This window comes from Protopterus annectens, chromosome 2.part2 (assembly GCF_019279795.1).
Source record: "Protopterus annectens isolate FY-2018-M chromosome 2.part2, PAN1.0, whole genome shotgun sequence".
In the NCBI taxonomy this organism is placed as follows: domain Eukaryota; kingdom Metazoa; phylum Chordata; order Ceratodontiformes; family Protopteridae; genus Protopterus; species Protopterus annectens.
Window position 1 is genome coordinate 1029178759 of NC_056730.1, and position 18275 is coordinate 1029197033.

Sequence of the window (18275 nt, forward strand, 5' to 3'; positions counted from 1 at the left end):
TTATTACTTTATTAATAGATCAGTCATATGTCACAAAATGGAAAGATTATTGGGAGCTAATTAGTATACACTTCATGAAAATCTCCTTAACACATAAAAATATGATTGTAAATAACTCCATGTTATGGTTACTAAAGGAATTTTGTACTTCACCTATTACACCTAAACATATGGTTTGTTACCCATTAAATATTATTATTAGTTATCGTAACTTTATATTCATGCACCCTAAGTATAGGGAATGGAATTTTATTGTATTTCCTATAATGTATACTCAGGGTATGCTTTTGTCATCTACATCTGAAGGAACTCATTTAGCTATAGATAATGATCTAAAGTACTGGTATCAGTTGATATCTGATAATAAAGTTAAAAATCTAGATTTCTTAAAACAAGAATTTGATCTAAGAGAAACTTGCTGGTTAGAGGTTCAGACCTTTAGACAACATCTCATTAATAAAATAGATTTAATGTCTATAACTGTTAAAGAATTTATTCCAACACTGATTGATTACTTGATATTAAATTTACAACATAAAGTTTCTGATAAAGGTAAACTTTCATACATACATAAAGTTATCAGACAAGAAACTTTTTACAGTGTAGATTCATACTGGAATTATTTCACTTCTATTAATGGGGACCCACCAAATCAACAAGATAAACAATATATATTGGAATCTGCTTATAGAACTACGTCTTCCATTGTCTGGAGACTTTATACATGGAAATTTTTACATAGATCTTTTTATACACCTTTGATGATGAATAAAATAAATAATAAAGATAATCTATGTAAGAGATGTAATGTAGAAATTAATGCTGACTGGGCTCATATGTTTTATGACTGTATAAAATTGAAAGAATACTGGAAGTCAATTAATGAATTTTTGCAGGCTCTTTACAGATAATTTCATTATTTCTAAATCTCTTATATTATTCAACACACCTGTACCTCAAAGTGTTAAAAGGTTAAGCTTCCCTTGTTATGGTCTATTCTAGCAGTGGCTAGGAAAATAATAACTAGAAATTGGATTTCAGATACACCTCCTTCGTTCAATGAATTTAAAAATGTTATGAATATAGTGTGCCATATGGAAATAAACACAATTAGGACTAGAACAAATAGAAAAACATCTTATTTTATTGTATGGGATAATTTACAAAATTTGTTAAAAAAATTTTAATTTCAATAGCATGGTATTTTAGTTTAATTAATTGATCTGATTGTAGTGGATGTCTTTGTAAATACTTTAGTTGTTTTGTTGAATATTATAATAATACCTATTTTTAATTACTTGTATAAAATTGTTATGATATTTCTCTTATATGTTAAAACAATAAACCTGTTTTGAAAAAAAAGAAAGATACAGGAGCAAGCTTCATTGAGAAATTCTACAATTTAAAATGAAGTTATTATCTCAAATTACTACCACACTTGACTGAATGACAGCATAGTATGATGAGCCAGCTAGGCATGTAAGTAGACATTTTACTGGTTTGGAAACACAACAGCAATGAGAATGATTCACACTTCTATAGATCCGATAGCTTAACTCAATTGTAAAAGCACAGAAATATATTTTTGCATATGTTTCTTGAAAGCCAACAACAACAACAACAACAATAATAATAATGATAATTAGATGCCTCACACATTAACAAACTTTACTTAGGTGCAAACTCAATCCAAAATAATTTATACATAATTCAAATACAGCAAATCACTTTTTCGGTATGGTTAATATGAAGGGGATAATAATGTTAGCTGAAGCACAGAAGGCCAAAATACCATAACTTTCCACGATAACCACTATATTTTCCATACTAAAAGGATAGCAGATAATGAAACCCCAGCACACAACATACAGAGAAATATAGCATACTGGCTATGTCATCACTGGTGGAAGACATGCCTTTAAGCCTTAACAAAATATTTATAGACAGAACAAGGAAGTAACTGCAATGAATGCAGTATTATTGACCAGGGTTTAAATTAACACTCACAGATAACCACCATGGAGAGTGTTGTAGCTACTGTAAAACTAAGAAAATTCATCATCATGTATAATTATGCACCAAATACAAGCAGATATTTCAGCAGTTAAAACAATAATACATTAGTTACTAGAAGAGATTGACAGGATTTGAAAATGCTATCAAATTGACATTTACATAGACTGGTCTATATTGTCCACCTCATCCCCAACCCATAGTCTCAGCCTCCAAGGATTTCACTAACACATTTCTACCCCCACTAGAACTAACAAAAACTCCCCTTCTGGACCTATCCTTGACTAGATTCGTACCTGACTTCCCCACCATTATCACAACCCTGGCATACTTCCAAACTCTTTAAGTGATCACTCTCCAACCTTTATTCATAGATCCACCCAACATTTTCCCAAAGACCATACTTACAGAATATGCCAGAACTTCACCCACTTTGACCCAGACACTTTTAACTCTAAACTACCTGGCATAAATTGGTCCTTCCTATACCACCTCCCTCTCAGTGAGGCTGTAAAGTCCTTTAATAAGACTTTCCTTAACACTCTTGATTGTATCGCCCCTTCTAGAAAAATTAGAATTAAATCCAATTATTCCCCCTGGCTTACAAAACAAACCCGACTGATCATGCACAAAAGAGATAGCACCTGGAAATTCTAGGTTAAAAGTAAATCCCATCCATTACTTCAGACATACAAAGAGATCAGAAGCCAGACCAAAAAACTAGTCATCAAAGAAAAGAGAGCACTTTTTTCCTCTAACCAATGCAGCCGTAACAAAAAACAAAAAAAAATTCTGGATGTCTATCAACAACCTGCGCCACTCAGGTAAATCCACTACTCACAACCCCTTTCCACACAATGCTGCCACTGAAACTGCCACTCTAATCAACAACTATTTAATAGAAACTAACCAAAAGCTCACACAAAATAGTGCATCTCACCCAACCCCTCCATCACTTTTTAACAAAACTCATCCCAATACATTTTCTTTCCAACCAGTCCCAATTACCACTATTAAATCTCGTGTAAATAAACTTAAGCCTTGCTACCCCTCTGCTGACCAACTACTCGCCCACTTCCTAAAAATAGCTGCACAATCCATTGCATACCCTGTCACTATACTTATTAATCATTCCATCTCTGAGGTCCTTGTCCAGATATCTGGAAATCCTTTTACACAATCCCTTTTGACAAAGGTGGCAACTTTACTGATCCCTCTAACTTTAGACCCATTGCGATCCTGTTCCCCCTTTCTAAAATTTTTGAAAAGTGCATCCATGCTCATTTAATCAAACACCTTGACAACAATCTCCTTACTCCTACCCAACATGGCTTTAGACCTCATCATAGCACAGTCACTGCATTACTCTCCTTTACTCAAACAATAGCTGAAGCCCGTGACAATAATTTGCTCATCTCCTGTCTAATCCTTGATCTTTCAAAGGCCTTTGATACTGTTTCTCACTCTAAACTCCTTACTAAACTTTCTAATCTACATTTCTCTTCCTCCTCCATCAACTGGTTCTCTAGCTACCTCTCTGGCAGACAGCAATCTATCCGCTGATAAAATGTCCTCTCTCCATTCCTCCCTGTAAATACTGGAGTTTCCCAAGGATTGATTCTAGGCTCCCTTCTGTTCAACATATTCACTAACAAACTTCACTCTGTTGCTAACCTCTCTACACTTCTACAATATGCTGATGACTCGACCCTTATTATCTCTGCCCACAGCATCCCTGAACTCCTAGCTCTCACTCAACAAACAGTAGCCTCTGTTGAAACCTGGCTCTCTGATAACCATTAATACTAAATCCCCAAAAAACTAAACTCCTTCTCTTCTTCCCTAAAACACTCACCCAGCACAAACCCTCTTTCTCTATCACCTCTCTTAATAACCCCATCATCAGACCCGAACCCCATACCAAACTACTTGGAATAATTTTCACGAAGTTAAATTCAATACTCATATCCAACAATGTATAAAAAAGACCCATCAGAAACTCAAATTTCTCTATCACAACCAGAAATTGTTGTCATCTTTTTCCAAACCATCTGTGATGCCCCTGCACTGGCCCAGTAATCAAGGAGCCTCAATCCTCACAACTAGCACCAGTGAGGGACATGAACATTGGGAGGATGACAAGTACACACACAGTAAAATACAATTTCCCTTAAGAGCACACACAGATCACAGTCAGTCTAGGCTCATTTCTCCCTCTTTCTCCAGAGAGCCAATAAGACTCCCCACTGGCACAGCTACATGGTTAAGATCTCAGCCGAGTAGTCAAGCTAAAACCTTCAGCACCCTCTCTGTCCAACCAGTGCTTCATGTCCCTGCCCAAGTAGCTGACACACATACACACACACACACACACACACACACACACACACACACACACACACACACACACACACTTTGAGATTTGATTTATATACAAACACACAGACACCCCTGCGGAAGGCTGGCACAGGTTCACTAGCTATGTCCCCTTCAGCCCAGACTATAAGGTAGTACCAGCTGCCACCAACTAATCTTATCAGCTACTATAAGGCCCTTACCAAAGGGTGCTCAATCTTACTGTGTAATGTTACTGTTATCCAAATAGTAAGTGTGTCCAAGACTTTTAAAGCTATCTAGGAGTGTCCTATAAAGTGTCACCAAATACATATGCAAGTACTCTAAGAGCTTAAATATCTCTAAACAACCAGTTGCAATTAAAAGGTTTAAATATATTTAATTATAGATAATAAAAGAACAAGACACTACTTAATAACTCAATACAGTGACAGCAGAGTTCAGAATCACATGAAATATTTTAAAACAACATTGCAGGACAGTCTCCCATAAATACAGAAAACATCTAAACTAATCTTACTAATTTGTATCTATCTATCTCTAAGAGAAATCACTGTAATCTAAGTCTTCTTACAGAGCAACACACAGGCAGAAGTGATGGGTGGATGTTTCTAAGTCCAAAGACAAATACAAAAATTCACAGACTCACTCTCTGAGATAGTTCTTAAGTTACTAGCAAACATTACTGCTGGGTTATCTCAGATTACATCATTCTTTGGCACCTCTATCTTCAGTTCCCAGGCTAACAGAAACTTAAAACTTTAGCAAAAATCTTATCTCTCAGAAGTTTGACTAGAACTGGAAGTCGTAAAACAGTTAAACACTTTTACATTTTGATACCTGTAAATATTTCTATTTCCAGATAATAGAAAGAACTCCTATCTATAGAGATTCTGTCTCCTAGCTGAGATAAACACCATTGTAAAACTTTTTGCTTTTCTTGAGGGTTTACATGTTAACTCTGTATGTTCCAGCCTTTACCATCAAAGCATACATTTGCATAGGCATATAGTTTATACACATTTCTGCTCTTTGTCCAGCAGGGTACACTGCGGTTGCACTCTTGAAGCTCAGTACAAAGCATACAGTTGAACCCACACTTCTGCACCAGTAGTTTAATATGCACATAACATATAGTTTTCTTTCATTAAGCATATAAATCATATCACTATTCACAAATGACATATAATTATTTACAAAATTCCAGCTAACTGGGCTGGCAGCCTTTAAAATCCCTCCCCCCCCAAAAAAAAACTCAAGCTGGCTTTTCAAGTGACCCTTGAGAAACATTGCTTGAGAGGATTGAGCCTATCTGGGAATACCTTACCCCATTCCCTGTCTTAAGAGCCCATCTGCATTGGCATTGCTAACCCCACTGCAGTGCTGCACTGTCATATCATATGCTTGCAACCCTAGGCTCCACCTTAGTAACTTGGCATGTTGCTGTCTCAATGTAACCATGTTAGACGATTGTGGTCTGTAACTACAGTGAATTTTCTTCCATACATATAAGGCTGAAGTTTCTGCAATGCATACACTATGGCTAGACATTCCTTCTCTACAGGTGCATAACATTCTTCCCTGGGTTGGAGCCTATGACTGAGATAAACCACTGGGTGCTCTTGTCTCTCTTAAGAAATCTGGCTAAGTACAGCCCCAACCCCATGGTTTGAAGCATCCACCTGAACAACAAATTAGCTTCTGTAATCTGGACTGGCTAGCACAGGGCATCCTCCCAAAGCTCCTTTAAGCTTGTGGAATGCCTGCTCACATGCTGGGTTCCACACTACCTTATATGGCCTGTTTTTCCTTTCCAGATCTGTGAGGGAAGCAGCTATGGTATTATAATTGGGGACAAACTTTTTGTAGTTCCCTGCAGTCTCTAAAAATGAACTCATTTACTTTTTGGTAACAGGTGCAGGCCATGCCTGAATGGCTTCCACTTTGGCCAGTTCTGGCATGATCTTACCACTCCCCACTCTATGTCCCAGGTAAGAGACCTCTGCCAAACCCTCCTGAAATTTGCTGGGCTTAATGGTTAATCCTGCCCTCTGTAGTCTGCCCAGCATCTCCCTGATATGCTGAAGGTGCTCTTGCCAGAAATGGCTGTAGATGGCAATATCATCTAGTTAAGCAAGGGCAAAATCTCCTGCTTCTGCTAGGATACAATCTACCAGCTTCTGGAATGTCACTGTGGCATTTTTCATCCCAAAGGGCATCTTTGTGAACTCATACAAGCCAAAAGGAGTCACAAAGCCTTGCCTTTCCTCTCTCTAGCACTGGGGGTCAAGGGCACCTGCCAGTAACCCTTAGTAAGATCAATGGTGGTAAGATACTTGGCCCCACCCAGCTGCTCTAGGGCTTCATCCATCCCAGGCATGAGGTAAGCATCTGTCTCTGTGTGACTATTTAATTTCCTGTAGTCCACACAGAACATGCTGGTGCCATCCTACTTCAGTACCAGCACCACTGGGGAGGCCCAGGGACTGCTGGACTCCTGAATTACCCCAGTTCCAACATTTCTTGTATCTCCTCCCTCAAAGTCTGTTTGCCTCTCTCAGGCACCCAATAAGTGGCCTGCATAATAGGCCTTTGGGGTCTGTATCCACATGGTCCTGCACCAGGTAGGTGCACCCTGATTTCCCAGTGAGCATGCCACCAAACTCATATAACACTGCTTGGATTTCCCAAACCTGGGTAGGGGATAGCTGCTGGGAAATTGCTACCCCTTCCATTGAGGTGTCAGTCTGAGCCTCACAGAGGACATCAGTCACCAGATCCATCTCAGACTCCTCCTACAATCCACTGCATATACTCAGCACAAGAGCCTCCCTATCATGGTAAGACTCCATCATGTCCATTACAGATTTCCCCCTTCCTTGAGAATCAGGTGCCTCACTAGCTACCTCCCTCAAGCCATGTAATGTAGAGTCTGAGAGCTGAGCCTGTCTCAACTCTCTCTTAGTAACCATTCCCAGCTCTCCTTCCACAGGAAGTCAGTTATCCTCTGACAGCGGTGTCTCACTGTCAACCTGGGTACTACTACTCACCTCTGCCCTTGCAGTCACTCTGTCCAAGGGAACATCAGTACCCACAAGTAGCTATGGCTCACCTTCAGTCTCACTGCTACAGGGTAGCTCCCTCCCTGACGTAACCACCTCACCAATCCTGGCTGTAAGTGTGCAGTCTGTCTGGGCCTCCCCCAGGCTACCACACCCACATGCTTGTCTCCAAGCCTGACTGCATGCAACTGCATGAACACATGGTACTGTATTATCAAAATCATTCCCTATCAGGACATCTGCAGCAATATCCTCAAACACACCTACTTGCTTGCTTTCTTTTCGACCCTCCCAGTCAAGGTGAACCCTAGCCAAAGGTATTTCCACCCTCGCTCAATCCCTTGTTCTACCCTGTCTTCCCTATGCTGCCCCTGTCCTTACAAATGTTCAAACTTCACTTATCACTAAACTAGAGCAAATGTATCACAAAATAGCCAGGTTTGCCTCTAATCTCCCCTGTAAATCCCACCACTGTCTCACCATTAAATCACTCCAATGGCCAGAATTCTCTGAACAACTACTTTTACCCTAACTTCACATTACATACTCTATCCTGAATGACCCCTCTTCCTGCCCTTCCAACTCCAACCTAGTCTCCTACTACAATCCCCATCATCACCTTCGTACTTCCAGCAAACACCTCCTTGACATATATAAACCCAATAAAAATATAGGAAAGTCTCTCTACAAATACTCTGTTGCACATGCTTGGAACTCACTCCCTGTAAACATTAGAAGTATTCATCAAAAACACCTGTTCAAAAAATAACTTAAAATTTTTCTTCAGAGTGCATGTTCCTGCCCTTGTCTAACCCCAACTTGATCTAGCCTCTTCTCTTCTCAACTTTAACTCCTTTTCCCTATTCTACTCTTTACTTCCCTGTACTTGCCTCATATACCTTTATACCTCCCTCTCCCCTTACTTCCATAGCATATATATTCATATATATTTTTATTTTTAAAAAAATTGATTGAATGGTTTATCTATTTGTATGTACTTCTCTAGATCTGTCAATTGTTATTTAACTTACTCTATGTGCAGATATTCAATAACTGTTTATTTTCTTATTATGTTTCATGGCGGTTTTAATTTTTTACTCATTTTTATTTTTTATTTGATTTTTATTGTAAAAATATGTAATACTTCTGGAGCTTTTCTCCTTGTGTCTCCACTGAAAATGGGCCCTGGCTCAGTTGGACTAACCCACTTAACAAATATCAATAAATAAAGAAACAAACATTAATAAAATTTAGAAGATGACAAGCATTCATTAACTGCATAAATGCACTAAGTCTTCCTGAAGAAATTAATCATTAAAATCTTATACTGGATACTTTTCAGGGTCTTGTACAGCAACTTGTACTGTGAATGGATTCCATAATGCTCTTTGCAGTCCTGCCCCAAAATTCAGTACACTGAGGGATATATATGCATAAAGAAATTTTGTGGGGTTATACCTTACAGCCCCTAAAATGTGGATGTTTCACCCCATATGCCATACTTATATAGGCTAACTTCACAATCATACAGCTACAATCAAAGTATAATACTCAGGACAGTCCTAGATCACCAACTGACTTACTGTGATGCTGATAGGTATTGATACCTTTCCTATCAATTGAAAACCCATGCATGCTACCAAAAGAATAGCAACTGTGTCAGCATACTCATACAGCTTTTGCAAAATTTACTCATTCATGAATGATAGGGCATTATAGTCGAATATTATATACCTGCCTATGAATTCTAGCTCTCTGTTAATAATAGATTGAAATTATCAATGTCTTTATATTAAATATTTAGAATATAATGTAGTAAGAGGTATTCATTGACCTGATGCAGGCATAGCAGTTTACATTTAATTAGAGTGGGTTGTGATTGTGGTGGCAGCTTTGGTTGATTTACCACCTTTCTAGTGCAGATATTACTTTTCCTGTTTATTTATACCGGTACTCAAGCTGGTTTAGCAGTACATAAATATTATGACACAGACAAGCTTAAGGCAGTACAAGAGCCATTCATGTGCCTCACACTGACTTATAACCTGTCTTATTTCATACAAATATGTACAGGGAATACAACAGGTTACTGATTTAGTTATTTTGTGGCAAATGATTCATATTATGCTGCAACAATCAGAAAACTCTCTTCACTGAGGATTACTTAAAAAATATTCTAGAGCTTACCAGCCCTCTCATTATGCACATTTGCCAAAATCTGGTAACTTGTGCTCAAAATAAACATCTTATTGCTGGCTTGGTGAGGGTAGGTCATATCTTTATAGTATTTAAAATAATTAACAAATTCAGGACTTTGTTATGATGTTATGATGCCTGTGATGCCTAATGGTGCCCATGGACATGCAGAATACAACAGGAGGGATTTATTTATTCTTTATTTCATTCCGGTGACAGCCATGGGTGCTTTTGAAGTGGTACATTAATCATAATATGATATAGTATACTGAAATCTTCTAATGGATGACTCAGGCTATTCTTGGATTAGAGGGCTTGTCTCCATTTCCCTTGAAAAGCATGTGAACCATGCTTGCCTAAAATCTGGTGCATTCATTTAGTTTATCGGCAGATGAACACATCCAATTACATTTACTATTGACATAGACGTAAGTGATTTGTCATGGTAGCAAACAATGGTTTGAAGCCACTGTGACTTCTAAATATGTTAGAAATACTAGCTGAAGTGGATCACAGTTAAGCAAACAAAAGATGATGAGACATCTGACCTCTGGTTTTATGGTGCTAGAATTCTTCCCTATAACATGTGGGAATCTTGAATCTACCTCAGTCATTTTTTTTTTTTTTTTGCTTTTGTTTCATTTGTTAAACTTGGGTCAGAATTACTTCATCAGTAAAGATGATGTAATCCTTGCATTATGTTTTATGATGATGATGATAAAGGTATGGCATCAGAATTTGTTTATAGATCTAGACAAAAAATATGCATATGGTCTTTTAGTTCTAACATGCTGAATAAACTTTTTCTGATAATGCAAGCTAAGTAGTTTGTCAGTTATCAAGGCTGTGTGTCAAAGATCTTGGCCTATTTGGCTTGTACATCATGGAACCTCAACGGTATCCTATCAACATCTTAAAGACAAGAATTTTCAGACAGATTGTATACTATGGATTTAAATATTATTTATGCAAAAGATTCAGATAGATGATAATTTGGCATCTTTCAGTACAGTTCTGATGCTCAAAATAATGCAAGTTAGTTGTAATGTAGCAACTTTCATTAAATGGGACTATACTATGGAAGGTGCTGAATTGCTATGGGAACTTGATTTTAGATATGTCATGGCTGCTGGAAAGTTGTCTGTGTTCAATGCTTCTATATTTATATTTCTATACGTCTATATTTCTATATTTGGATGTTCTCTGTCATAAAAAATATCTTTTTCTACACGTACTTTCACAGGAACTGGCAACATTTACTTAATAACCTGAAGATATTATGGAGAATTGTAATTTAATATTACATTACTCTTCTGACACATGAAACATGCCCCTTAAATCCAGAAAGAAAAACATAAAAAATGATGCTTGTGATAATGAAAGCCATATATATGGCCATTGTATAGGTTCATAGGTTCATAGGTTCATAGTAGTCTATCTGCCCTAGGGCATTTATAAGCCTAGCCCGAGTGTGTGTGGCTTTCGCCACCCCTTGGAATGTGAATACTATGCCCATTTAGGGTTTAGTTTACTGTGCCTCTGTCTAGTAGTGACACAGAAATGACCCCCGGGGTAAACCTACAATCTCCCATCCACTCGTCAAGATTTCTCTTGAAGAGAGTCAGTGAGGGGCTCTGCCTAACATGGACTGGGATTCTGTTCCAGAGTGTAGGGAGCCTCTGGGTTATGAATCTGTCCCTCCAGCACATCCTATTTATTTCTGTGTTGAGGTTCAAATCTCTCACTCTCGTGGCTCTGGTGGATTTGGATTTTCTGAGGTGGAGCATGTCCATTAATTTCGGATTTGACATGGCCTTGTACGTCAGACATAGATCGCCTCTGAGTAGGCGGTAAGCGACTGAATAGAGCTGGAGTTTCTTCAGCCAGGCAGCATATGACATATGTTTGAGACCCTTGATCCTCTTGGTGAGGTACTTTTGGGGTCTTTCTAACTGCTGCAGGTGTCAGGTAAGGTACATCCCAAATGGGGCATTGTACTCAATTATGGGCCTGATAAGGGAAGAGTATAGGGGTACAAAGACCTCTCTTGATCTAGATGTGAATCCTTTCATGATAAGGTGGGTAATATAGAAGGTCTTCCTAACCACCTTGGTAACATGTCAAATGAGAGGTTACTGTCAACTTGGGTCCCTAGGTCCCTGATTACTTCTTCCGTACTTAATGGATTACCACCTATGTGGTAATTTGTGGGTACTTTGTTTTTCCCAAAGGGTATGACTATACATTTTTTGGTGTTCAGTTTAAGGCCATGGCTCTGGCACCAGTTATCTATTTCTATGAGGCCTTTCTGAAGGATGCTTGTGTCTGCTGGAGTATCAATTATGGCACCCAGTTTGCAGTCATCTGCAAACTTCATTAGCCACGATCCTCCTATGTTTGCTTGCACCTCGGAAAAATAAATGCCGAACAAGAGGGGTCCCAGGACCGAGTCCTGTGGGACACCGCTTGTGACTGGCTTAGAGTCTGACATGACTCCAGCAATTCTGACCTTGTGGGTTCTGTCCTTGAGCCAGTTTGCAACCCATCTTATGACATATGGGTTTACATTTAAGCTGGTGAGTTTGTCTATGATGCCCGAGTGGGGTATTGTGTCGAAGGCTTTTGCAAGATCAAGGTAGGCTGTGTGAACTGCCTTACCCTCATCAATGGCCTTAGTGACTGTTTCAAAAAAGTCGACCAGTTTCAAAAGGCAGGATCTGCCCTTGACAAAGCCGAATTGGGTAGGACCTAGTGTCTGTAGGTCCCCAATGTCTTTGTTTATGAGTTCCATAATGATTCTCTCCATAGCTTTGCAGACCAGGCTCGTCAAGCTTATGGGGTGGTAATTTCCAGGGTCCGTAGAAGCACCTCCTTTGTGGAGAGGGACCACTGTTGCTGTACACCATTTTTTGGGTACGTATCCTGTAGTAAGGCTAAGATTAAACAGCAGCCTTATGTGCGGGTTTAGTTCCTCTTGGAGTTCATGTAGCATGCAACTCGGGACACCGTCTGGTCCCATTGATGCTGTGTTTTTAGCTTTGGAGAGAGCGGCTCTCACCTGGGCATCTGAGATGTCAGGGAGGCTACACTCTGCTGGGATAGATATTTTTCCTTTTGGGGGGGAGGGGGGGAATTTGCACTGAACCTGTCTGCCAGTATGTTGGCAATGTCTGTGGGTTCAGTGTATTTTTTGTCATTTTGGACTAACTCTGAGCATATCTGGGAGTTTCCACCCAGGTATCTAACATAACTAAAGAAGGCCTTGTGATTGTCTTTAGTGTCTTTTGCGTTTTTTCTCTCGAAGTTGGCCTTGGATGATTTTATGAGTGATCATAGTTTTTTGCTAGTACTGACCAGAGATGCCTTCCATTTTGGGGATTTTGCTCTGTCATGTAGTAGCTTCCTCCTCCTGTGGTAAAGCTTGTTTATGGCTGGGGTCCACCAAACAGGACACCTGCCTTTGGGGGAATGGGTCTTGGTTTTATTTGGGATTGCATGATCCATGCATTCTTGAAGGTGTCCGTAGAAAGCGTTTATAAAGGATTCAGCGGAGTGGGCTGTGGTTTTCACTGGCTTTTTCCCCAAGGTAAGGATTTTAACTTTTACTCAGCATTCCAAATTTCTGAATCAATTTACATTTTGCATAATGTCAAAGACAAGCATAACTTAAAAAAATAAATGTGACCCAAAACATAGACCACTATTAGATATTTTATTGATTTAGGTTATAAACTCTGTATAATAAACTTGCCCGTTTAAAATAGAGATGTAATTTTAGCAGATATTATCATAACAAAATTTCAGAAGAATCAATACTGCTTACCTTCCCTAATTTCTTTTAAACTGTTAATTAATGAATCCTATGTATTTTTATTATGAAAAGAAATGCTCCATCCTCATGATCTACAAAGGTGGTTATTCTACAGAACTCACCAGTTACAGACCCATCACCATTCTCTCCCCCTGCTAAAAATACTTGAGAAGTACATACAGACCCATCGCATGCACTGCTTTACACAAAATGATAAAACAAGTAATCTCCACGGTATCCCCGAAGTCTCAAACGACCCATTAAACTAGTACAGTGGGTCCAAAAAAAAAAAAAACAGTGTAAGAAACTTCTTTGTGTGGAATATTTTCAGTGCATATATCTCTAGTTAATCACTTTATATTAATCAGATCGGACAATAGTGGTAGAAGTAGCGAACTTAAACTCATCCTAAGTCAAAAAAAAAAAAATAAAAAATATACACTTTGAAATATTGTACAGAATTACTAAGCATGCGAAAGTAATCCAAGCAAGGCAAGCAGTCTGTTTCCAGTCAAAAATCCTTTATTAAGTAAACAGACAAGCGATCCAAGGAAAACAAAAATAGAGTAATAGTTTCCTCATAAGTTTTCTAAATATATATATATATATATATATATATATATATATATATATATATATATATACTTTTTATCAGGCAAGGGAGTGGTTTATTGTGCTGCAAAATAAAGTGTTATTGGTACACATGTTAAATTCATATCTCTTCCCCCATCAGTGTGACATTCAAGCTGGTCCTGCCCTACTTAGTAGCTGTCATGATACTATCACCCTTATGTACATTAAATAAAATGTCTAATGTTGTGGTACCTCATATTTAACCAGATTATTAAGTAGATTATTAAGTCTGTGATTTTATCCAAGACAATATACTACATGGCTGGAAATATATCAACCTTAGTCCATTTGGCAATCAACAATTATATATTAAATATATACATATACACTTTGCATGTAAAAAAATCAGTTGGAAAAATCATATTCTATTTTCATAACATATTGTTAACAAAGATCGCTTTCATCCTTCTAGACTTCTTCAGGTATGTGTACAAGACCCCTAAAAACTATCTATAAAAATATTATTGTATAATTAGTTACGAAAACAAAATCGCCACTGACTCTAAAGACAACCAAAAAGCATTCTATAGTTATGTCAAGAATCTCAATGGCAACACTCAGATCTGCTCTGAGTTACAGCACAGTGGCTCTAAATATAAACTGATATTGCCAACATCCTGGCAGATAGGTTCAGTGCTAACTTTACCCCCCTCTCATCCCCTAAAGGGCCCATCTCTATACCGGAAGAATGCAAAGTTCCTGTAATCACAGCTGCACAGGTATAAAACACACTCTCCAAAGCCAAGAACACAGCAACCATGGGACCTGAAAACATCCCAGGCTGCGTTCTACGTGAACTACAGAATGAACTGGCACCCAACCTAAGTACCGTGTTCAATCATAGTCTCACCTCAGACTATGTACCTACTGAATGGTGCACAGTGATGATTATCCCACTCCAAAAAAGGGGGAACCACCATGGACCCCGGAAGCTACTGCCCCTTTAGCCTGACAAGCCTGGTCTGCAAGGCTATGGAATGTATCATCATGGAACTTATAAACAATGACAATGATAATCTCCAAACTCAGGACTCTATCCAGTTCAGGTTTGTAAAAGGCAGATTATGTCTCCTAAGCCTGAGATACTTCTTTGCAGCGGTCTCCAAAGCGGTAGCTGAGGTAAGGTGGTTCAAACAGCCTATCTAGATCTCACCAAGGCTTTCAACACCATCCCCTACTCTGGAGTTATAGATAAACTTACTAAACTATGTATGAATCCCTATGAAATAAGATGGGTTACCAACTGGCTCACTGACAGAACCCACACTGTGAAAGTAGCAGACTCCAAATCCAACTTCAGACCAGTGACAAGTGGAGTAACACAGGGTTCAGTCCTGGGTCCTCTCCTGTTTGGTATCTACTTCTCTGAAGTACAGGCTAACACAGAAGGTCTTTGGCTAGTGAAGTTTGCAGATGACTGCAAACTAGGAGGCATAATCAAAACTTCAAAAGATGTGGACATCCTACAAAAGGGCCTCGCTGAGACAGATGCCTGGTGTAAAAGCCGTGGCCTTAAGCTCAATGCCAAAAAGTGCATTGTCATCCCTTTTGGTAAAAACTCTGTACCCATGAACTACCACATAGGCAGTAGTCTACTTAACACCAAAAGTGTGATAAGAGACCTTGGGACACAGGTGGACAGTAGTCTCGCCTTTGATAATCACATCGCCACAGTAGTCAGAAAATCCTTCTACGTGGCACACCTCATCACAAAAGGTTTCTCATCCAGGAACAAAGAGGTCATTGTTCCTCTCTACTGCCCCTTTTGGTATGTACCTCACAAGACATCTACAACAACTGGAAAGGCCACAAAAATACCTCACAAAGAGGATTACCGGCCTCAAACAGATGCCCTGCGCAGACCGTCTAAAAAAACTGCAGCTTTACTCCATCACATATCACCTTCTCAGAGGCATTTTCTGCCTAACACACAAAGCTATGTCAAACCCAGAGATTTTTGGACATGCTCCACGTAAAGAAATCTCAATCCCTCCGAGCTACATGCTCTAGGGACCTAAACCTTGTCACCACAATAAATAAAACATGCTGGAGGGATAGATTCCTGTCCCAGAGACTTCCCATACTCTGGAACAAACTACCTATCCATATCAAACAAAGCTCCTCATTAGCACTCTTCAAAAAAATCTTGATGATTGGATGGGAGATAGGAAATTCACCCCAGGGATCACTTCTGTGGCTCTGCTCGACAGTGGCACAGGAAAATAATTTCCTTGGGTGGCGAAAGCCAGGGTACCTTTGGGCTAGGCTTATTTAGGCCCTAGGGCCAATACCCTAGTAACTACCTATGAACCTATGAACCTATGAACACAGACATGGATGATCTTGAAGGAGACATCCGAATATTCTGGAGAAACATGAACTCGTGGCAATTAAAGCTGAACTATTTTAGGAAGCCTGGACTAAACTACTACTGTTCAATTAAAAGTGTACTGGAACTTAGAAAAAAATTGCCACATTGTTTACATGACTAATTTTATTTTATTGCATTTTATTCTACCAGTTGGTTTTAAATGCCATTTTAAATCAGTTTTAATTTAAGTGTATATTTTGTTTCCATCATCATACATTTTTCTTATTATTTTTTCTTTTTCTGGTTCTTCTTTCCCACTTTATTCAAAATAATGTATAATAACAATACTAACTAATTATACAATACTGTTTTTATAGATAGTTTTTAGGGTTCTTGTACACAGACCTGAAGAAGTCTAGAAGGATGAAAGCGATCTTTGTTAACAATATGTTATGAAAATAGAATATGATTTTTACAATTGATTTTTTACATGCAAATTGTATATGTATATATTTATATATATTTTTTGATTTCCAAATGGACTAAGGTTGATATATTTCCAGAGATGTAGTATATTGTCTTGGATAAAAGCGCAAACTTAATAATCTATTTAATAATCTAGTTAAATAAGAGGTACCACATCGTTAGAAATTTTATTTAATGTACATAAGGATTATATTAATATGACAGCTATTAAGCAGGGCAGGAACAGCTTGAATGTCACACTGATGGGGGAAGGGATGTGAATTTAACATGTGTACCAATAACACTTTGTTTTACAGCACAATAAACCACTCCCTTGCCTGATAAAAAGTATATATATATATATATATATATATATATATATATATATATATATATATATCTTTAGAAAGCTTGTGAGGAAACTATTACTCTATTTTTGTTTTACTTGGATTGCTTGTCTGTGTACTTAATAAAGGATTTTTGACTGGATTGCCTGCGTTGCTTGGATTACTTTCGAATACTTAGTAATTCTGTACAATATTTCAAATTGTATATTTTTTATTATTTTTTTTACTTAAGACGAGTTTAAGTTCACTACTTCTTTTCTGATCTGATTAATAAAAAGTGATTAACTAGATATGTATGGACTAAAAATCTTCCACACAGAGAAGTTTCTTACACTGTTTTGCATTACACAAAATGCACTTCTGTCTCCTTCATGGTGTGTTTTTTGCCACTGCCACAGTATCACCTTCACTAATACTGTTAATATAAGTAGAAATCATGGCAAACTTGTATCTACCCTTGTTCTTGACCTTTTCCAACCTTTCAACATGGTCTCTTGCCTTATACTCTTGAAAAAAATGTTTGAATATAAACTTTGAAAATTCCTCTCCATCCTGTGTTTCTAGTTACCTCCCTAACAGACTGCAGAAAGTAAAGTGTTTCATTGACATCTCATCCTTTCTCCCTGCTGCAGGTGAGGAACCACAGTGATCCATATTGGAACCCATTCTGTTCAGCATCTTTGCCAATGACATTGATCTGACCAGTAAGAATGCTAACTTAGTACAGTCCACATATGGTTCTGCAATCTTCTGCTCAGCAGACAACCTAGATTCCCTACAAAGTCTGACCCAGGAATCCTTCACTTCTGCATTAAACTGGCTGACTACCTTCCCACTATTCCTAAACCTTAACAAAAAAGTAGTCTCTTCACTCCCAAACACTTTGCACTATAAAAAAATTATCCTTCACTATTACCTCTTCCAACAACTCCGAAGAGAATTTGTCACACAAAACAAACTACTGGGAGTTTACATAGATGAAGATGTAAAGGTTGATTTCTAATTTCAATATACAGTGAAAAAACACACCAAAAACTAAACACTAACACTAACACTGAAAGATATCATACTGCCATAACTCT